The sequence below is a fragment of the Balaenoptera borealis genome, assembly GCF_965194805.1.
Source record: "Balaenoptera borealis genome assembly, chromosome: 16".
Lineage (NCBI taxonomy): Eukaryota > Metazoa > Chordata > Mammalia > Artiodactyla > Balaenopteridae > Balaenoptera > Balaenoptera borealis.
In genome coordinates this window covers 77,647,334-77,670,851 of record NC_138872.1, presented here as the reverse complement: position 1 = coordinate 77,670,851, position 23,518 = coordinate 77,647,334, and the positions used below count along the sequence as shown (strand labels likewise).

Below are 23,518 nucleotides of genomic sequence, written 5' to 3'. Positions count from 1 at the left end.
TCCCAGGTGGAGGGTGCTGGGAGGGCTGACCACCTGCCTTGGTGGCGGAGCCTGGGAAGGGTGGCATTGGGACTGGCCAGCACAGGGTTTGTAGGGCCATGGGGAATGCCAGTGTTCCCACGGAGCAGGCATAGGTGACAAGGCAGCTATGGGGCCATCTTGGATCCTTTTCAATCAGGCTGCACCGGGGGCCAAGAAGTGTCAGCAGAAAGAGGCCAGAGGACCACAGCTGGATGCCCAGGGGCTGAAGAAAGATTGTTAAGTCACAACCTAGAATAGATACATCCACCCCGGTGCCCAGGTCAAGGACGCCAAGCCAACAGTCTCCAAGTGCACCGCAAAGGAGAAAGCAACAACTGTACACATCTGAACAGACCCAGAGAACAAAAAGCCAGACAACTCCAGAGTCAGTTCAAGCAACACCTCTTCTGCCCTTTCCTTCTCCAACAGCAGTGCCTGGAGGCTGGTGCTGTGAGGGTGGGAGGGGGCCGGGGCAGGAGGTTCAAGGGGGTTCAAGGGGATACAGAGCGGAAGCAGCAGGAAGAGAAATTTGAGAATACTGACCCCTCTGCCCCCTTTCTTACCGCGGGCTTCCAGCCATGTTCAGAGTCTCTCTTTAAATTGCGGTGTGAACATTGTAGTCTCTGAATCAATCTGTGTTTGTAACTGAAAATAACTTGGAGATGTTCTATTGTCTAAGAGTGAGCAGAGAAAACAAGGGTAAGATTCCCTCGTGAAATAAAGTTTAAAGGGACAATGAGAGACAGAATAAAGTTGTCTTGTAATTGCAGTCCACAGGTCTACAAAGAGAGGAACCAGGAGGGAGACGATAGTAGAAACCTATACACTATGACTGCGCTCCTTGAATTGCCTTCTGTGAAGTCCAGATTGTTTTCTGTATTATATAATAAAAGGAAACCAAGGAAATGGACTTGAGTGCAAGCTGGGACTAGAGCTTAGAAAATGGTGCCCTCGAAAGAGTCATGGACTGAAAGAGTCCCAAGAATGAGACGAAATTCAGATCCCAAGTCCCCACATAAAGATGTTCCTCTTTCTAGTGGTAAAGACCTGGACTTTTCACATTTGAGGCCTCGTGGCCTCTCTGCCAAGTACAGGAAAATTAAAATATGCTTTTGGTTTGAACTCCTTTCAAAAGTGTCCTCCTTGACTCTTTGCTCAGAAGCAACATCAACCTACAGTCTCATTGGAAAGAGGATGAAACCTAAGATGGAAAACAAGTCAAGGGTATTGACTGGAACCTTAGTGACAATGCCCATTTTTACTGATAAGCAGTGTGTGGTCAGACTCATCCCTGGGGGCTGCCCTTCAGAATGGTGGGTGGGTGGGCAGGTAAGTCTGGCGTGGCAAGATGCCCCAGAATTATGTGCTCCTTCTTGGAAGCCCCTACTCCACCAGATAAGGCACCTGTTTCCACTTGCCCCTGCTGTGTTCTGGGCAACATTGGATGCTGTAATTCATGACGTAGTTTTGTGAACTTGAAAGGACACTGAGATTGGACTCCCATAGACTTGGTTCAACTTGTGACTCTGCCGCTGGCTCTTTGACCTGGCCGTATAGCCTAATGGTGTTCATTCTCTTCTTGACTCTCTCTAAACCTTGAAAACTGGTTCTGAGGATTCAATGAAGCTTTGGAGGTGAAAAACCTTTTGCACAATACAATAGACAATAGTTGATCTTTATGTCTATTTTTTATAATAAAACAATAACTCTGGAAGTTTGCTACTAAGACATCCTAGTCATAAAGCAAAGAAATAATTCTTGAATAGATGGACACTCAATCCCCAAATTACTTGAAGTCCAGGAAGGATAAAACTGGTAGCACTGAGTGCATCTGCAATGAGAAAACTTAATATCCAGCCCATTTCAGAATGCTCGCATGATCCTGTTTTTATTTTTTATCTGAAGAAAGGTTTTTAGAAGTTCTGTCTCTACTGTTCTGCTCCCTTTTGCCTGGCAGTCAGCCTACTTAAACATTCTTCTCTTGTGTATTTTTTTTCCCCCTCCTGTTAAAATATTCGTTGAGTGAGCCACTGAAATTTTTAAGCCAGCACTGGAAATGCCTGACTGGGCCAAGCACAGCTTTACGAACAGAGGGTATTAAAAAGATAAATTGTTGTGGACCGAAAGAGATAAAATTATATGCGAGTGTAAAGGGAGAGTGGCCAGTGGAAGGTATTTGAAGCACGCCTGTGAAGCCAGCAGGTTTTTAGGGCGCCTGGAGTAGCTCACACACCACACAAGCTTTCCAATTGGGAGAGCACTTTTTTTCCCCTGCAGTTCCCTAAAAATACTCCTTATGTAATGGGTTAACCCCTTCTCTGCCAAGAACTCTCACCAAAACACCTGCCATCCCCCATCCCCAGACTCAGTGTCATGATTCCCAACCCTTCTTGCCCTGGTCTCTCTCCTGGAGACTCAGGAGGTTTCTGTGTCCCTCTTCCTCTGCCTTTGATGTGGACACCCAGTTGTGCCAACCCAGCTGAGGTTCCCATTGGCTCCTATGGCACCTCTGTTGACTCCTGTGGGGCCTGGATCCACATCCCTCACTTGGACTTGTGTCAACAAACCCTCTCTTCAAAAACTTAAAAGCAGTTATTTCTATTTACCCCCATTTTATACCAACAATATTTCATGACTGTAGCTGTGTTCCAGACTCTGTATTAAAAGGTTTACATTTGTTACTTCATTTAATCCTTAAACCAGGAGTTAGCCAACTGTTTCCGACTGTTTCCGTAAAGGGCCAAATAGTAACTCTTTCAGGTTTGAGTAACTCTGTCCCAGCTACTCTGCAGCATAAAAATAACCATAGACAATATGTAAACAAGTGAGCCTGGCTGTATTCCAATAAAACTTTATTTAGATAATATTTAAACCAGTGAAACTGGCTGTGTTCTAATAAAACTTTACTTAGACAATATGTAAACAAGTGAACCTGGCTATGTTCCAATAAAACTTTATTTAGACAAACAGGCAGCAGGCTGGGCTTGGCCTGAGGCTATAGTTTGCTGACTCCTGCTCTTAACAACACTTTGAAGTAAGTATATTTTTAGTATTCGTTTTATAGAGGAGAAAATGAATCATAGAGAAAAGGTTAAGCAACATTCCAAAGATCATACAGATTTTAAGTGGCAACACAAGGTGTGTCCAGTTCCGGGGCCCATGTACACACCATGTGGAAATGCCTGCAAACAATGAAGACACGTGCCTTAGGAAGAGAGATGGAAGACGGGCATTTTCCCCAGCAGCCTGCCCCATTCCATTATTACAAGGTTCCCGTCAGCTCCACACTGGCGATGAACTTTTTCTTGTGGGCTGGGATCCTGCTCAGGGCAACAGTGGCTCTTGTTGCTCTACCATGGGTGTCAGACTGGCGAGTCGACTGTCATTAACTATTCTGTATTGGAACGCAACTTCCGAAGGTTTCAGGATAAAGACAACAGCTGTTTCTTACTTTGCCAGGAATTTGAGTCGTGTTTCTTCGTACGTGTATTAATGGCATTTACTAATTTAACAATTAAATTATTGAGTGCGTGTGTGTGCACAGGTGTGTGTGCATACATGTATACACCAGACTTTGAGCTAAGTCCTGGAAATATACCATAAAACAGCAAAAAGGACAGACAGATGGCCACTAGACCTGGGTGTGACTGACTACATTTTGCTTAGGTTTATACAGTTTATTTAGTCTTTGTATCATTCTGATCGATCCTCAACCTGAGCTAGGTATCACTCAGTCCATCTTTATGGTAAGAAAGCTCAGGCTGGGAGTTGCAGAGACTTGCAGAAGATTCCACAGTGACAACTTTGGCGGTCTAGCTGAGTCTTCGGCTTGGGGCCTCTGACCCTGGACTTGGTAACCTTTCCACCACACTTTGCTGTTCTGCTATCCCAAGGGCCACGCTCCCTCCTGTTCTCCTTTACCCCTTTACTCCTGCACCTCCAGCTGGCAGCATCTCTGTCTGAACTTTATGTAACCTGGCTCCTTTCCAGACCCTCTGGCAGCCGTCCCAGTCTTCATTTTCTATCTACCCAGCCTCTCCCAGGTTCTCTTCTCAAGCTCTTATCCTTCTTTGGCAGCCAAATGCCCTCTATTTTATTTTCTCCCTAGGGCACACTCATAGGATGGAGAAAAGCTGAGAGATTGTTCACTTTCTTAACAGGAGCTGGTTTCAATTCAGCCACAGCTGCTACACGTTTCAGAAGTGAGATGGATCCCAAGACAGATGGCTCAGCAGCGACTATTTTAAGCCCCAGAGTCACACGAACAGATCCAAAATAACTCCGTCCAGCAGGGGTCAAATGCAGAGCAGAGCTGCTGGCTTTAGAGAAGGCATGACCCCAGATCTTTGGAGTGAGGCAGCACTGGTGTTTTCTAGTAAATAAGACTTCTTCTGTGCAGACTCTAAGCTGATGTTTCAGGACTGACTTGGCCCCATGTTCAGCTGCTGCTCTCAAAAATATCTCCCTCAGATGGCTTCAAAGCTCTAATTTGCATATTTGTTACTGCTACCAAGATTTATACCAGGGGAAACTGCACTCCCCTGTGTATCAGTCAGCTAATTGCAACAATAATGCTGTGTAAGAAACCAGCTTGGAACTCAGTGGCTTAAAGCAATGCTCATTTATTCTCTTCATGTGCCCGTACTTGGCTGGGGGTCAGCTGATCTGGACTCAACTGGCTGATCTTTGCTCTGAGTTGTGGATTTGCTCCTGCTCCTCCACTGAGCTCTCATCCTTGTCGGACCAGCAGGCTTCAGAGCAAGTTCTCATGGCAATGACACAAATACAAGAGGAAAACGCACAGGCATGCTTCAAGCCTTTGTTTGCATGTGTCTGTTAAAATCATATTGGCCAAAGCAATTTATGTGGACAAGCCCAATCAATGTCAATGGGGCAGAAAATATACTCTACCTCTGGTGGTGAGGAAAGGGATTGCAAGTTCCCATGCAAAGGTTGTGCATAGGAGAGGAGTGAAGAAGTAGGACAACATTGAAATCCATTACACCTGGGCTGCAGAGCACCTGGAGAAGAAGGCTGCATAGAGGGGCAGCAGAGAAACCTGGTGGTCTTTCCCCTTTGAGAAAGAGCAGCTGTGAGTCCTCATTATCTTTTCCCCTCCAGGGAGGAATCAGGGCCATGGCAAAAATGACTTCTCCCTTTGGAATGGCCTTAAACTATCTCTGCACTCTTGTAAATTGGTTTCCTGCCTTCTGTCCACAGAGTGGCCTGGCTGATGCTGTTGAGTTCTTCAAACTGGCACCTCGGAGGGTTTTAATAGATTTGGGAAGTCCAGAGATGCAAACAGGATGGATGTGCAGTGGGTATTTTAAGGACTTGAGCCCCTTTATTTGTATACCTCTGTCCCTGCATGTAAGATTAGCTTCAGTTTCAGTGAGAAGACCAGAGAGGTGGGCTCCCAGCAGCTCACTGGAGATGGAAGCACACGCAAGATGACACTGTCCTGTTTTTGAGGCTGTCATAATGTGTCTGTGGACTGGCCATGGGAACGGAAGTACCACGTGCAGGGATTTTTACATACAAAGACCATGTAACACTGGACAGTATGGCTGCTAGAATCACACAGCACTCCTCACTTTACATCCCTCTGTCTGGCATACTGAGCCTTGGTGAAAGAGCATCTGCCTCCAGAGCCATGGGGGCAATAATGCAATGCCATCTGTCTTCCAACACCCTCTACTCCCCTGCCCTTCTTGATATGTTTATGACAATTTCACCATATGACATTATTTGTGTATTTGTTTATTGCCTAGATCTTCCACTACTTCTTGTGGGCAAGAACTCTATTTATCTCATTTAGGGTTGTATCCCCAGAACCTAGACTCGGACACATGGTGTCAATCAAGAAGGAGTTCATAGATGTTTGCTGAATGAATAAATATATAGACTTGTTCCACTGAGTGATATAGAGTAGGTGTTTAATATATATTAATTGTTTCCTTCCTTCCTTCCTTCCTCCCTCCCTCCATCCCTCCCTCCTTCCTTCCTTCTTTCCTGCCTTCCTTCCTTCCTTCCCTCCTTCTTCCATATGCAGATTGATATCCCCAGCTCTACTTCATTTTGCATGATTCTGAAACTTGTTTTGCAAGGTGCAGTGTAAACTTTCCCTTAGCTATATTTATATTTAGGGCCAAATGGTGATTTCAGAGAAAAAAAAAATCAGTCTTGACTCATGGAGGCCCAGACCTTTTAAAATTCAGATGTGAGGGCACTTTAGCCGCAGGAAGAAGGAAACAGCAGTTAGATATTTAGAAATTATCTTGGGACTTCCCTGGCGGTCCAGTGGTTAAGACTTTACCCTCCTATGCAGGGGGTGCAGGTTCGATCCCTGGTTGGGGAGCTGGGATTCCACATGCCTCGCGGCCAAAAAGCAAAACATGGAACAGAGGCAATGTTGTAACAAATTCAGTAAAGACTTTAAAAATGGTCCACATCAAAAACAATAAAAAAAGAAAGAAAAGAAATGATCTTGCTCTTCATTAATAGGAAAATATTGGAAATGGGCAAAGAGCATCATCTAGGAATAAGATATTCTACATTCTAGTGTGAAGCTAAGCAGACCAAATGTGCTAGACTGAATCGTGGCTTTCCAATTATGTCCACATTTTAATCCCCAGAGCCTCTGAATATGTTAGATTACTTGGCAAAAAAAAAAAAAAAGGAATTAAGGTTACAAAAGGAATGAAGTTTTCTAATCAGGTGACTTTGAGATAAGGAGATTATGCTGGATCATCTGAGTGGGCCCAAAGTCAAAACTTAGGTGAGCCCAATTGTTAAGAAATAAAGGTTTAGGGGCTTCCCTGGTGGCGCAGTGGTTGAGAATCTGCCTGCCAATGCAGGGGACACGGGTTCGAGCCCTGGTCTGGGAGGATCCCACATGCCGCGGAGCAACTGGACCCGTGAGCCACAACTACTGAGCCTGCGCGTCTGGAGCCTGTGCTCCGCAACAAGAGAGGCTGCGATAGTGAGAGGCCCGCGCACCGCGATGAAGAGTGGCCCCCGCTTGCCGCAACTAGAGAGGGCCCTCGCACAGAAACGAAGACCCAACACAGCCATAAATAAATAAATAAACAAATACTTAAAAAAAAAATGTGTTAAATGTTTAAAAAAAAAAAAAAAGAGTTGGCTGGTGGGAAGCAGCAGCATAGCACAGGGAGATCTGCTCGGTGCTTTGCGATGACCTAGAGGGGTGGGATAGGGAGGGTGGGAGGGAGGCTCAAGAGGGAGGGGATATGGGGACCTGCGTATGCATATGGCTGATCTGCTTTGTAAAAAAAAAAAAAAAAGAAAGAAAGAAAGGTTTAATTTTAATGGGGAAAAGGTGGCAGAAGAGTCAGTGTCAGAATGATGTTATGTGAGAAATAGTAGACCTGCCATTGCTGGCTTTGAAGATGAATGGGGCCATCAGCCAAGGAATGTGGGCTGCCTCAAGAGGCTGGAATGGAAAAGGCAAGGAAATGGATTCTCCTCTAGAACCTCCAGAAATGGACACATCCCTGCTGACAGCTTGATTTTAGCCCATTTTGGACTTAAGGCCTCTAGAACTGCAAGACAATAATTTTGCATTGTTTTCACCCACTAAGTTTTTGTTTGTTTTTTTAAACTTTTTATTTATATTGGAGTAGAGTTGATTAACAAAGGTGTGTTAGTTTCAGGTGTACAGCAAAGTGATGCAGTTATACATATACATGTAGCTATTCTTTTTCAAATGCTTTTCCCATTTAGGTTGTTACATATATTGCGCAGAGTTCCCTGTGCTATACAATAGGTCCTTGTTGGTTGTCCATTTTAAATACAGCAGTGTGTACATGTCCATTCCAAATTCCCTAACTATCTCTTCCCCCCACCCTTCCCCCCTGGTAACCATAAGTTCATTTTCTAAGTCTGTGAGTCTGTTTCTGTTTTGTAAATAACTTCATTTGTATCATTTCTTTTTAGATTCCCCATAAAAGCAATATCATAAATATTTCTCTTTCTCTGACTTACTTCACTCAGTATGACAATCTCTAAGTTTTTAATGGCTTTAATTTGTTGCAGCAGCAATAGGAAACTAATACAACTGTTTACTAATCAGGATGATATTTTAATCTTTAAAACCATGGGAGTTGAACTAGATGGTTCCCACGATCTTTGCAGTTCTAATTTCCTCTCGCTAGAAAATCTTTGTTTTTGTAAACAGTCAAAGAGGCAAATGGGGTAATGAGTGGACTGCAGAGTCAGGCTGACCAAGCGTGGCCTCAGGCCCCTCAGCTCACTCTGAGCTTGCTGGCTATTTGGGAAGATCATCCATCCCCTTCCCACAGGTGCAGTGAGGAGTACTGAGTCAGTCATGGCTCCGTACATTTTATTTGTTTTCTTCCATCTTTCTTTCAGCCCTTATTTCTCTAATGGATGGTTACTCTAATGGAGAAAGCATACACATATAGGACAGTGCAGACCCTGCCCTAACTTTAACTGGAACAACCCCTGAGGGTTTAGTTGTTGGTTTTGTGTGTTTGGTGCTGAGTCTTCATCACGTCAACTTCTTGTGCTCCTCTGCAGGGACTTCCCAGAGATGCTTTGTAAGAACAAGGGTGATCACGGAGCATCCCCCTGGGACATGCCGTCAAGACTCTGGCTTCCTCCACCTGAGCAGTAGTTTCTACATCAGAAAGTGCTCCAGGGGCTTCCCTGGTGGCGCAGCGGTTGAGAGTCCGCCTGCCAATGCAGGGCACACGGGTTCGAGCCCTGGTCCGGGAAGATCCCACATGCCGCGGAGCAACTAGGCCCGTGAGTCACAACTGCTGAGCCTGCGCGTCTGGAGCCTGTGCTCCGCAACAAGAGAGGCCGCGACACTGAGGGGCCCGCGCACCGCGATGAAGAGTGGCCCCCGCACGCCGCAAGTCGAGGAAGCCCTCGCACAGAAACGAGGACCCAATGCAGCCAAAAATAAAATAATTAATTAATTAATTAATTGATTAAAAGAAAAAAATAATTAAAAAAAAAAAAAAAAAAAAAAGAAAGTGCTCCAAATACAGCCAGGGGAGATGACTGGGATCCTTGGGGGACATGCCAGTTCAGGGAAGAGTCCAGTTCTCACCTTGGAACCACAGGCAAATACCCAATCGGGTTGTATTTCAAGACTCCTGATCAGAATGTGGATGGAAGACACTAAGAAAGGGAGGTATTTCGAGCTGAACAAGGGGGCAGCTTGAAAGATTACAAGCCTTCAGTGTGACCTCGGTCAGAGGCAAATAACTAATTGATCAGAGGGTTCTGTTTGAGGAATTATGGAGAAAGTTCCCCCATCCCAGGTGGCCCCCTTACTCTCTGTGGTCACACATTTTTTAAAGGTACAGTTCATTTCCCATCCAAAACTAATTTATATCTTTTGTAGGTACTTTATAATATCTAAGGCCATGCTGTGCTTTTATTTAACAAGCAATTAAGCCTTATATTTTATATTAGAGATCAGATTTAACATGGATACTGCAAATACCTCTGAAAAGGCAGTGCAGTTCATATAACCCATTAAGGTATAAATCACTGATAGATTATCCTTGCTGAGAGCTGAGAACTTGGGTGAGAGCAGACACACACAGGGTTTCTCAAACACAGGGAAGGTTGACGTGAAAAGAATGGAAGGAAAATGGGTTGCAGAGAAAGGTAGCTGGGGGGACTGAAGGCAAATTGTATTGACTGCCCTGTGGGATTTCTTCAACTTAGTCCTAAACACCATCCTCAGAGGGAAATGGGGAGGCGCTCTCTGGAAATTGCATGCAAAGAGAAAACAGTCCCTTTGGTTATATGGGAGTCACTTTTGTTGGGGTTAATGCTTTGGTTTCCCACATGGTCATCCCATGAAGGCTACGGGGAGGGTGAGCCAGCCTGACCTCAAGGAGAAGGACATTTCCTTTACAGTCATCAGAGAGGAAAGAAAGCTTCGGACCTATCCTCTATGGATAGGTCTCAGGTAGGAGAGAGAGGGTTTGGCCTGACATATTTCTAGATGGTGAAGTCTTAAAATGACTCCTCTGTCATTTGGAGGCTGGGAGGGCAATTAGAAGGAGAACCCTGATAGGGGACCAGTGGCTGTTTCTATCTCAATATGAGTAATCAAGGTTATCTTGACTTATGACATTTTCTGTGTTTATTTTCCTAGCGCTATATCACAATTGTAAGGTATATATTTTAAAACTTGCTTTCATTCAACAGCATTCAGTTGTTTAGTCCCTTTTCTCTGCCAGGCTAGGTAGCCACGAATCATAGCTCAAGTGTGACTTGGTCCCTGCTCATGAGACACTCTCAGCTACACTACATGGTACAGTAAGTCCCCTACATACGAACGAATTCTGTTCTGAGAGCGCATTTGTAATTTGTTCGTAAGTTCGACAAAGTTAGCCTAGCTACCCAACTAACACAATCGGCTATATAGTACTGTACTGTAACAGGTTTATAATACTTTTCACACAAATAAAAAATACATAAAAAACAAACAAACACAAAAAATAAAGAAAACGTTTTTAATCTTACAGTACAGTACCTTGAAAGGTACAGTAGTACAGTATAACAACTGGCATACAGAGGCTGGCATCGAGTGAACAGGCAAGAAGAGTTACTGACTGGAGGAGGGAGAGGAGGTGGGAGATGGTAGAGCTGAAGGATCGTCAGCAACAGGAGACAGAGGGCAAGCTGCAATTTCACTCATGCCTTACATGATGGGACATGCATAAGCATGTTCCCATCTTTGAAAGTTCACAACTTGAAGGTTCGTATGCATGGGATTTATTGTATTAAAACATGAACCTCAGCAATCCTTGTGTGCTAGATTGAAAAGCTGGCCATGGGGTTTTAGAGCTTCTGTCAAGGAGCTGAGTCTATTTCTCCACTCTTTGGATCCAGGCTGGTCTTTCGACTTGCTAGAATGTGGTAGAAATGACACTGCTCGCTCTCAAATCCTAGGCCCCAAGAAGACTTGCAGTTTTATCTCTTTGCTGTCCGTGGGAACCCTGCATCCATCAGCTTGTGAATCAGCCAGGGCTAGCCTGCTGGGTGACTGATGAGGATGTTGGCCCAGTTACCCTGTCCCCCTAACCAATAGCCAGCCAACCCCCAGTCATGTGAGTGAGGCCCTGGACGGCCTGCTCCCCACAAACACTTGAGCAAGTCCAGTCCGTGACAACAGAGGCAGCTCCCAGCAGCCCCCGCTGCACTCAACCCAAATTGCCCACCCATGTGACCTATACATGGTAGAGTTTTAAGCCACTAATTTGGGGGCTAATTTTTTATGCAGCAAAAGCTAATTGATGCACCTTGTACAGCAGAGAGGAACCCGACAGTACTTGAGTGCTGTTTTCAATGACATTGTCAAGGGCAATCATTTGTTAATTTAAGCCCTACCTAGGGCCTTGATTATGGGTGTTTATGGGGGTGGCTGAGGTGGGGGGCGGGGAGAAGCAGCTGTGCTGACTGAGCATTTGGCTCTGGGTGAAAGAAAAGGTATTTGAAATTCAAATTCACTCTCTTTTACTGACGGACAATGACTTTGTGTGCTTTTAGGGAATTGTTTTTTTTTCATTAGTGAAGTAGCTGAGATAGTAGAAAAATCCACCCGGCCTCAAGTGATGACTCTCCTAATTGTTCTCTACTGAAAGAGGTTTGGCCTTAAAAATGTCTGAGCTGAGAATCCCATCCTAATTCTCCCATCAGAAGAAAATGTCACCCCACCAACCCCCATCCAGCCCTCTCCAAGTAATGCCATTGCCACCGCCCTCGGCACAGTGGGTGTTACTGGCTGACAAACCGGGGGAGAAATTTTCTGAAACAGAGACCCTGGCTCTCCTTTCTTCTATGTTGTCTGCTTCTTTTTTGGAAACAGAGCTCCCGCTGACATCAGAAAGAATCTCTCTCAAAGTGCCGAGACACCACAGGGCGGGCAGCGTCGTTCCCCCAGCGGCAGAGAATCAGCTCCCGATGCATTCACTGTAGATCAAATTGGGTTAAATGCCCCCTTCCAAGCAAGCCTGAAAAAATCCCCGACACGAGGTCTTTCATGCGTTAGACCTCGAATGAAGGGCAAGCCTCAAAGCCTGGCCTAGTTCTAAATTTAGATCAGTAATTTCATCCAAGAATGTAACTGTGTCATGAATACTTCTGTTTTCTTTCCCTTTTAATGCCTGAGTGGGGAGGATTAGGGCTACATTGGTGCCTTGACAATTTCGAGGAGGTGTCATGTGGATATTTCTCAGTGAAAAGTTCAAAAGTAATAGGAGACCAGCTTAAAATGTCAAGTCACATTATTGGCAGACACCTAAGGTGATCTCTGCCGCTTTCCCTTGCTCTAAATTCAAGCGACGTTACATGTGCTATGACAACGGTGAGCAGCTGGGAACAGACTGCCTGATCTCTGGGAGCTGGCTACTGCAAGGACAGTCTGAAGGGTCCTTCATGAATTTTCTCATCCTTAAATGGGTGCTTATTCTCTGGGGGTCAGTATCTATGCTCTTAGGGCTATTGTAGCAAAGAAAGAGTAAAAGCCTGTCAATGTGCTTCGTACTGATTTTAAATATCTTTAGCATTTGAATGAATACGTGCTTATATATATGTGTGTGTACACACACACACACACACACACACACACACACACACACACCAAGGTTCCGCAGTCCAATTAAATATCAGATGCCTCTGTTTGGGGAATTAATTATTTCAACTCATCCTGACTATCAAATGTTGAAAAGAAGGTCTGATTGACAACTGTATAGATATATTCATTTAATAGAAAAGTAAGACCAAAGTGATGAATGATTACATTATAAATGCAGTATGTTTAGGACTCAGAGGGAACAAGGGGGGCCCGTTCATCCTGCTCTGGAATTAAAAGGCTCTCCTGATGGGCATAGGACTGGCCAAGCCAAGATATTAAAGGTCTGCATTGGAGAGGCCAGTGTTTCCGCAATGGTTTTCGGCGTAAACCACCAGAGATACCGATGTTTAAATGAAGATTTTCAGAACAATCCACATGCTCTTGAGGTAAACCTTGGACTTACCTGTCTCCCATATAACCTGCAAAGCGAGGCACGGGGTTTTGATTGAATTGCCTAGTAATTCTGTCATGAACTGCCCTGCTCTTTTCTTCCTTGAACACATTACTGATGGTAACAAGGGAGTTATTTTCGATCAAGGCATGCTACAATGAAAGAGATTTCTCCTAACATTGTGATCCTTTCCCCTGAAATCCATTTCAGATTGGCGGATAAAATGTGATTATATTTACACTTCCCTGACACAATTCAGGCAGCAAAATAACAGCCTGCCGGAGACATTTTTCTTCTTCATATTTAGATCTGTCAGTGCCGTCGTGCTGGGGGAACAGGGAGGGGTGACAGAGGCAGCTGGGGTTGGTGATATGTTTTAGTTGGCTCACAAATAGAGACTCTCCGTGCACTGTGAATCTACCTCCCTCTCATCCCAGAGTTTCTTGAACGCCATCCTGAATGGTGTTCAGAGCAATGGTACAGCATGCTAATCAATAGTGCTCTATGCAAATCGAATTTCTCATTTTTGCCTTGACACAGTTCATAAATTATTTTGACATAATACTTTAACTGGTTCTTATTCATAAGGGGATGGACGACGTATGACTCACCAGTATCCATGTAAGTCACCATTGTAATTGTACTTAAAATCTAGGCTTCCAGATGGCAAGGCTAAAATGGTAGATGGGACAGCCTAGAGGTGACATGATGTTGCAGAGAGTAAGAGATCCCTGGCTGGGGTGAGGGATTCTGATTCTGGTTCTCAACCTACCAGGGATTGGCCACATGTGATATCAGGAAACCCTTCTCTGGCCCAAGTGTCATCATTTGTAAAGTGAGTGAGTTGGTTTGGGGACCATCAAGATTCTTTGTGTGTGGAGTCCTGCCTATACTTCCCAGAGTGGCAATGCCAAACCTGTGTTCAAGTCTTCACTCTCAGGGGAGGATTGACATTCTATTTCAACAAGATTGTAAAGATCATCAAGGTTCCCATGGACATCACCCTGGACCCTTCGTAAGTAACCAGTGTTTTTAACTCTAAATACAATACTCTCCCTCTTGAATCCACAGAAGAAGGTGACCCTTCTCTTTTTCAGGTCCCCTCTGAGCTCTTATTGGTAGTGGATGCTGTGATCCAGGGATAAACGACGTGCTGCTTCCACTGCTCTGAGTGCTGCCAGCAGAGTCATCTACCCTCAGCCCCCCTTTGGGCATCGCCTTAGCAGCAGAGAGCTACCGAACCCCAGACCACAGCCCCTTCCTGGACCAGCCTGCATCCAATGACAGATGGATGTGGGGGTGTGAAAGCTGGGTCCTCTCACCCCAACTTGGGATGGCTCTGAAGGGTCCTTCCATCTTGAGACCTCTCCGTGGGCTTGGCTGGGGCTTCCGTTGAGACAGTATCACACAGTTCAATGTCTCCTTCAGTCCAAGGTGGCCTCTCTCTCCTCCTCTCCACTGGCACTTCCTCCTTTCCAAAAACACTCTCTAATAAAGTTTTTACATGCTCCTCTCCATCTCAGAGTCTGCTTCCCAGGGAGCCCAGCTGCACCATGACAAAGTGTGCTACCCTAGGAGAAAGAGTTGAGCTATCTTTCATTCAGTCCTCAGTGTAGACCCCAGACCCAGGTTCAGCATCCAACCTCTGAAAACCAGGAGATGTTATACCAACCTACAAATGTATGGATTCTTTGGAAAAACTGGAAGGTCTCCAAATACTGAGACAAACACAACAATCAGCTGAGGCTGAGTAGCCTCTATCCTCCCGCTTATGCCACATTCCCCTCAATGCCTTACTGCTTGTTCTCCAGTGTGAAGCTGAATGCCAACAGCTATTTACCACTGTATTTACAGAACACAATAATATTTTTGGTGCCAAGTTAGTGACTCCCCTTCTCATCTGCTGATTCCTGGGCACAAGGAATCCAAAGTACCTTGGAAAAGCACTTATAGTTTGTAGTTTGGTGGGACTCTTGCTGCCCTCTAGTAAGTATATCCCCTTTGGGGACCAGCCTGCAGAGCCCAGAATTTCAGGAACAGAAAATACAAAGTCCTTCAGTGGGTCACTGGGTATAATGATAAATAGGGGCAAACTTGACTCCACCTCTTTGTTCCCAGATGCATATATTCTTCCCATAGGGGACACAGTACCATATAAAGGTCTCTGATTTAATGTATATGCTGTGTCTTGAAGGATGCCACTCTATCCTTGCACAGTATTGCTTCAGCAATAGAAGGCTATTTCAGCATTTTTTGAGGTCATTTCCTTCTAGATTATATAGTAGATTATATGACAATGGTGGACAATATGCCCATGCTCAAATCTTCTTCACTATGAAGTAGGTCCCTGGATGGATGCTACATTGTATGGGATTTCATACCTGTGGATCAGGAATGTAAGCCACAAAAGAGAGGACTGATGGAGGCTCTGGGGGGTGGGGAGGGGGAAGCAAACCCGTAACAAGTTTGATATATATTTCTATAAGGAGGAACGCCTGGCCCTTCATGGATGGAAGGAACCCAATGCAGCTGAGTTGCCACCAATGGTCAGTTGGTCTCTTTGAAGACTAGTGGCATACTGGAGTGGTATGCTAGAGCCAGCTTGCAGCAGCCCTCAAAAGTCATTTGTGCCCATCTCTTTCCAACTCTGTGTACAGTGACATCATGTTGGTAGCTGGAAATTCGGCATGGTAGAGCATTTACACCATAGAAATTGTAAAACACCACAAGTGAGATTTTTTTTTTCAGAGAGCCAGTTGTTAAACATTTACCAGCACACCACTGCTCGTAACCGAAGCTATACATTGCAGCATCGTTCCCAACCTTCAATCCAAGTAAGCAATTTTGATTGCTTAAAACTAAATTATTGAGGGCTTTTGCTTCCTTTTATAATGTGCCTCTTTTCTTCTCTTCGCTATCTTCTCATTGAAAGCAACTAAGGATTCCTGATGAGATCCAGAAAGAAGCAAATTAAAAAAAAAAAAAAAGATCTTTTTGGTGTTGTCAGAACACAACCAAGGCTACCATGTCTTGAGAAGCCACATGAGCGATGCTTTCCCGTCCTTAAGGAATTTTCCAAGCCCTAGCCTGGAGCTTATATGGCCAGCAGAAAGTGACAGCCTAGAGCTTTCAGCACTACCTTGGGGATGGGTAGATATGAGAGTTCAGGGCTCAAAGACTTCCAGGGGTTGATATCTTGGAGAAGAGGACCTACAGAGACGTTCTGTGTCCCTTCTGACTTCACCGCATTTGCTGAATCCAAAGCTGAGCTAGACAAAAAAGCTGATAAAGCAGAAAATGGCAGCTCAGAGAACTATACATATACATATAGAACTTTTAGCAGTCTTGTGGTGCTAGGGAAAAATACTGGACTTCAGGAAGAGCCAAGAAGTTGGCTAAGCACTCATGGGTGAGTTTTAATTGCGACCTTAAGGGTCTATGCTCCAGGAGCAAGTATGAACCAAAAAATAGGCAAGCCCATATAGAACCTTAAGTCTAGTCTCCAATCATCTCGGTCCCTGATTAAATTAAGGCATTTGTACCTAATAGCCAGAATTACTTTAAGTCCGCTCTAGAAGAATATAAAATTATCCAGAACCCTACAACTTTTCATTAAAATGACTGGCATTCAATAAAAAAAAAAAAATATTATGCAAGCCAAGAGGCAGGAGCAAGTGACCAAAAGCCAAGAGGAAAAATAAAATGGAAGTAAGAATCAGACCTACAGGTTATACAGATAGTAAGGCAAGGACTTTAAAATAATATGTTTAGGAAAATAGGTTACAAGATGGAGAATGTCAACAGAGAATTAGAATCTATAAAAATAACCAAAATAGAAATTCTAGAACAAAAAATAATAGTAAAGGCTAAAATTGAAAATCAAGGGTTTAATAGCAGGTTAGGCATAGCAGAGGAAGGGATTCGTATATTGGAAGATCACTTAGTAGAAAAATATACAGACTGAGCACAGAGAGGAACACTGTTTAAAATTACAGAAAGTAGCGTGCAGGACATATAACACATGGTAAGTAGTGTAACATACTTATAATTAGATTCCTGGAAGGAGGAAAAAGAGAGAATGGGACAGAAGTACTGCTTTTTAGCCCACTGGCTGAAAAATTTCCCAAACTGACAAAAGACATTAAACCACACATTCAAAAAACTTTATAGCTCCCTACAAGCATAAATACAAAAAATGCCATACTAGGCATATCATAATAAAATTCCTGAAAGCCAAAGTAAAACTCTAAAAGAAGTTAGAAAAAAAAAGACATGTTGCCTTCAAAGGCATAAACAATATTTATTCTTTAAAACAGCTGAGAGCTGTTTTTCCAACAGCAATTATGTAAGTCAGAAGACAATGAGTGTGCCTTTTAAGGTTCTGAAAGAAAATTATTTCTAACCTAGAATTATATACCCAGTGAGACTATCCTTTAAAACTAAAAGTGATCTAAAGACATTTTCAGACAAGCAAAAACTGAGAAAATTGCTGCTCATTAAATGCTCCCTAAAGGAAATTCTAAAGAGAGTGTTTTAGGCAGATATTAAATGACCCCATATAGAAACACAATTAGGTAGCAAAGTATTAAAAATAACACTGGAAAGGGTAAATATGTCAGAAAACTGAATACATAGTTTAAGAATGTAAATTTATAATTTAGATAGAAATTCAAAGGGCCAAGAACAGCCAAGGCAATCCTAAAGAAGAAAAAAGTTGGAAAATATAACTACCAGATATCAAATTTATTATAAAACTGTGCCTATTCAGATAATTGATTATTCACAATAGCCAAAATGTGGAACAACCTAAGTGTCACACACACACACACAATGGGATACTATTCAGCCATGAGAAAGAAGGAAGTCCTGCCATTTGTGACAACATGGATGGATCTTGAGGGCATTATGCTAAGTGAGATAAGCCAGACAAAGACAAATATTATATGACATCTTTAGACATGGAATCTAAAAAAAAGCCAAACTTGTAGAAACAGGGTATAGAATGGTGGTTACCAGAGGCTGGGGGCTGGGGGGAACTGGGAAGATATGGTTAAAGACATTAAACTTGCAACTAGAAGACGAATAACTTCTGAGGATCTAATGTACAACATTTGATTATAGGCAACGATACCGTATTTTATACTTCAAAACTGCCAAGAGACTAGATCTTAAATATTCTCACCACAAAAAAGAAATGACAATTAGGTGACATGTTAGAGGTGTTAGCTAAGGCTACGGTGGTAATCTTATTGCAATATATAAATGTATCAAATCAGCACATTGTACATCTTAAACTTACACAATGTTATATGTCAATTATATCTCAATTTAAAAAATACAACTGGTATGGGCACAAGTTTAGATCCAAACCAGACCAATGGAATACAATGGAGCACCCAGAAACAAACTCACACATATGAATCACATGATTTATGACAAACATGCTACTGCAAAATTCTTGAGATGGTACTTTACAAAAGAGGATTCCAAATGGCCGGTAAACAAATGAAAAGTTGTTCCACATCACTGGTTAACAATGATTTAAGTTAAATTAGAACTACAAGATACCATCTCAAACATGGTTAAAGTTAAGGGGGGAAAAAACTGGCAATACTACACGTTGGTGAGGATCTGGAGAAACTGGAATTTTCGTAGTCCAATGGTGAGAGCGTAGTTTGGGAAGGACCACTTTGGAAAATATCCCACCAGGTATGGTGAAGAGGGGAGGGCAAAGGGAGGGTAGAGGTGGCTCGTAATGTCTAGGTGACGTTGGGAGCCAAGGGGCTGCCACGTCATAGGCTAAATTATTGGGAAAAGGGAAGGACAGCCCTCACAGTCTTTCCCCATCCGCTCAAAGCCAGGGTTTGGTGAATCCCAGTAATTAATCTTACAAAGAAGCATCTGATTTTCTGGGAATAACAGTTCTCAGTTTGACTCTGCTGACGCTGATTACTTATAGAATTTTCCAAGAGATATTTGTAGTAGATTTTTCTTTCCTTAAGAGCGTGAGCGTGAAGCTACTTGCCACCAAAGCAGTGGCTTATTTAGCCAGTGCTGGCTGCTTCTCTGAGTACTGTGGTCCTTCCTTCTATTTCCAATTGCAGGCTCAGCACCAAAGAAATACATGAAGAAACTGGCAGGCTCTCTCTACTAGGCTGGCTTCTGGAATTGGTCCAGCCCTTCCTACCTGGCGTCAGTCTTGGACAGGGATAAGTAAGATGATGGGCTCCCTACCTCCCCCTCCCCCACCCCACCCATGATGTCTTTGTCCTTGGTTCCTGGTTTTTCCTCTTGGCCTGCTAGGATAGAGGTTCAACTCTAAATTTCCACATGATCAACAGAATCTCTAACAACCTTGCTTAATTCCACATTGCTTTGGCCCCCGGACTGGACATTGCTTTTTATATTGCTCAGCTATTGTTGGTTTTGTCCTCCGTAGAAAATGTTTCTGCACCACAAGTCGGCGTTTCTAAGCAGAAGACCTGATAACCCCACCCAACATCCTATCAATACACTGGCATTAGACTCTCCTACCCCCAAACTTGACCATCCCACATCAGGCTGAACCTCATTATAACCCCAGATTTTGTGATTCATACTCTCTGGCTGAGTAGACTCACCCCATTCATAGCCTTCTCCTTACACGGTATTTCTAGCATGCAATATGACTCATGGAAAAAAACTGTGAAAAATCCATCAAGCCAGTTGTTGGAATTCATGTGTGCTTGTCTGGCAGAAATTTAACATTTCAAAGGCTTTAGGGAAAATTGTGTTAGGACAGAGGATACTTAGATAATAGATTTATAACATCTGTGTTCGGGTGCAGCCTTCCTTGGTTATTAGATCTGTAAGTTGTTACTTAAAGATAAGTTTTTCAGTTTGATTTAGTTTAAAGGTTGCCTCTGAGAATTACACACATTCCCAGAGGCCACAGGGCAGTCGGTACAACTTAAATAAATTGGGCATGTTTGAATCGATAAATAAATGCATATGTCTCCACCCACTCCAGCACCATGTACATGGAAGATACTCTGGGGAAAGTTCTAAGAAAGGCTTGAGAATTAGCACAAAGCAACAGGAAAAATCCTTCCAGGGACAAGGTGAAGTGGGCACCCAGCTACCTGTGAGAGGAGTCAAACACACTCAAAGATAATGGGTCAGGGAGTATCTCTGGGAAGACTTTGGGATACAATGAGGAAGTTATCTATTTTTTTAAGGACTTTAATTTTTTAGAGCAGTTTTAGGTTCACGACAAAACTGAGAGGAAGGTAGAGAGGTTTCCCACTTACTCTCTGCCCCTACATGTGCACAGCCTCCCCCATGATCAACGTCTCTCCCCAGAGTACATTTGCTGCAATTGATGAACCTACAGTGACACGTCACAATCACACAAAGTCCATAGTTTACATTAGGGTTCACTCTTGGCGTTGCACACTCTGTAGGTTTGGACAAAAGTATAAATGACATGTATCAACCAATATAGTATCATACAGAGTCATGTCACTGCCCTAAAAATCCTCCGTGCTCCACTTATTCATCCCTCCTTCCCTGCATTCATCCCTACCCCCTGAAAACCACTGGTCTTTTTACTGTCTCCATAGTTTTGCCTTTTCCACAATGGGATATAGTTGGAATCATACAGCATGTAGCTTTTAAAGATTGGCTTCTTTCATTTAATGATATGCATTTAAGGTTCCTCCATATCTTCTCATAGCTTGATAGTTCATTTCTTTTCAGTGCAGAATAATAGTCCATTGTCCTGGATGTACCTCAGTTTACCCATTCACCTACTGAAGGACGTCTTAGTTGCTTCCAAGTTTTTACAATTATGAATAAAGCTGCTATAAACATCTCTGTTCAGGCTTTTGTGCGGACATATGTTTTCAACTCCTTTGGGTAAATACCAAGGAGTGTGATTGCTGGATCACGTGGTAAGAGTATGTTTAGTTTTTCAAGAAGTGGCCAAACTGTCTTCCAAAGTGGCTGATCCATTTTGCATTCCCACCAGCATAAATGAGAGTTCCTATTGTTCCACATTCTTGCCAGTATTTGGAGTTGTTACTGCTTTGGATTTTAACCATTCTAATAGATGCGTAGGGGTATCTCACTGTTGTTTTCCTTTGCATTTCTCTGATGACATATGATGTGGAGCATATTTTCATGTGCTTACAGATCACCTCAGAGATATTGTGGGTTCAGTTCCAGACCATCGCAATAAAGTCACTATTGCTATAAAGCGAGTCCCACAAATCTTTTTGTTTCCCAGTGCATACAAAAGTTATGTTTACATGAGGCTGTAGCTGATTAAGTGTGCAATAGCATTATGTCGAAAAGAACAACTAACATACCCGAATTAAATACTTGATTACTAAAAAATGGTAACCTCCATATGAGCCTTCACTGAGTCAGAATCTTTTTGCAGGGGGGTGTCTTGCCTCGATGTTGGTGGTTGCTGACTGGTCAGAGTGGTGGCTCTGAAGGTTGGGGTGGTTGTGGCAGTTTCTTTCTTTTTTCTTTTTCTTTCTTTTTGGCCATACCACACGGCATGCAGAATCTTAGTTCCCCGACCAGGGATCGAACCCTTGCCCCCTGCGGTGGAAGCGTGGAGTCCTAACCACTGGACTGCCAGGGAATTCCAGACAATTTCTTAAAATCAGACAACAGTGAAGATTGCCACATTGATTGACTCCTCCTTTCATGAACGATTTCTCTGTAGCATGCAATGCTGTTTGATAGCATGTTACCAACAGTAGAACTTCTTTCAAAATTGGAGTCAGTCCTCTTAGCCCCTGCCACTGCTTTATCAACTAAGCTTATGTAATATTCTAAATCCTTTGTTGTCATTTCAATAGTCTTTACAGCATCTTCACCAGGAATAGATTCCATCTCAAGAAACTACTGCTTTTGCTCATCCAGAAAGGGCAGCTCCTTATCCATGAAAGTTTTATCATGAGATGGCAGCAATTCAGTCACATCTTCAGGCTCCACTTCTAATTCTAGTTCTCTTGCTATTTCCACCACATCTGCAGTTACTTCTGCCACTGAAATCTCGAAGCCCTCAAGTCATCCATGAGGGTTGGAATCAACTTCTTTCAGACTCCTGTTAATGTTGAGTTTGACCTCTTCCCATAAACCAAAAATGTTCTTAATAGCATCTAGAATAGTGAATCCTTTCCAGAAGATTTTCAATTTGCTCTGCCCAGATCCATCAAAGGAATCACTCTCTATGTCAGCTACAGCCTTACAAAATGTATTTCATAAATAATAAGACTTGAAAGTCGAAATTACTCCTTGATCTATGGGCTGTAGAATGGATACTGTGCTAGCTGGCATGAAAACATTAATGTCCTTCTCCATCTCCATAAGAGTTCTTGGGTGACCAGGTGCATTGTCAATGAGCAGTAATGTTTTAAAAGGAATCTTCTTTTTCTGAGCTGTAGGTCTCAACAGTGGGCTTAAAATATTAAGGGAACCATGCTATAAACAGATGTGCTGTCAGCCAGGCTTTGTTGTTCCATTTACAGAGCACAGGCAGAGTAGACTTAGCATCATTCTTAAGGGCCCTAGGATTTTCAGAATGGTACATGAGCAATGGCTTCAACTTCCAGTCACCAGCTGCATTAGCCCCTAACAAGAGAGTCAGCCTGTCCTTTGAAGCTTTGAAGCCAGCCATTGACTTCTCCTCTCTAGCTATGAAAACCCTAGATGGCTTCTTCTTCCAATAGAAGGCTGCTTTGTCTACATGGAATAATCTGTTGTTTAGTGTAGCCACCTTCATTAATTATATTTGCTAGAACATCTGGATAACTGGCTGCATCTTCTACATCTGCACTTGCTACTTCACCTTGCACTTTTATGTTATGGAGATGGCTTCTTTCCTTAAACCTCATGAACCAAACTCTGCTAGCTTTAAACTTTTCAGTTTCTTCACCTCTCTTAGCCCTCTTGGAATTAAAGAGAATTAGGGCCTTGCTCTGGATTAAGCTTTGGCTTAAGGGAATGTTGTGGCTGGTTTGATCTTCTATCTGGACCACGAAAACTTTCTCCATATCAGCAGTAAGGCTGTTTTGCATTCTTGTCATTTGTGTATTCACAGGAGTAGCACTTTAAATTTACACCAAGAACTTTTCCTTTGCACTCACGACTTGGCTAACTATTTGGTATAAGAGGTCCAGCTTTCAGCCTATGTTGGTTTGCGACATGCCTTCCTCACTAAACTTAATCATTTCTAGCTTTAGATTTAAAGTGAGAGACATGTGATTCTTTCACCTGTACACTTTAGAGGCCATTGTAGGGTTATTAATTAGCCTAATTTCAATACTGTTGCGTCTCAGAGAATAGATAGGCCTGAAAAGAGGGAGAGAGATGGATAAACGGCCAGTGGGTGGAGCAGTCAGAACACACACAACATTTATCCATTAAGTTAGCCATCTTATTTGCATGCAGTTCATGGCACCCCAAAA

General features: G+C 43.2%; 2 long non-coding RNA genes across 2 annotated transcripts in view; one reads left to right on the top strand and one right to left on the bottom strand.

The window, feature by feature from the left end:
- LOC309612686 overlaps positions 1 to 23,518 on the bottom strand; it is a 232,787-nt gene that overhangs the window by 29,252 nt on the left and 180,017 nt on the right. The gene's annotated exons all lie outside the window — the stretch shown is intronic.
- LOC309613556 lies at positions 3,457 to 15,955 on the top strand. The gene is made up of 3 exons (XR_014235784.1): positions 3,457 to 5,338; positions 6,074 to 14,070; positions 14,153 to 15,955. It is a non-coding gene; the product is annotated as an uncharacterized lncRNA (long non-coding RNA).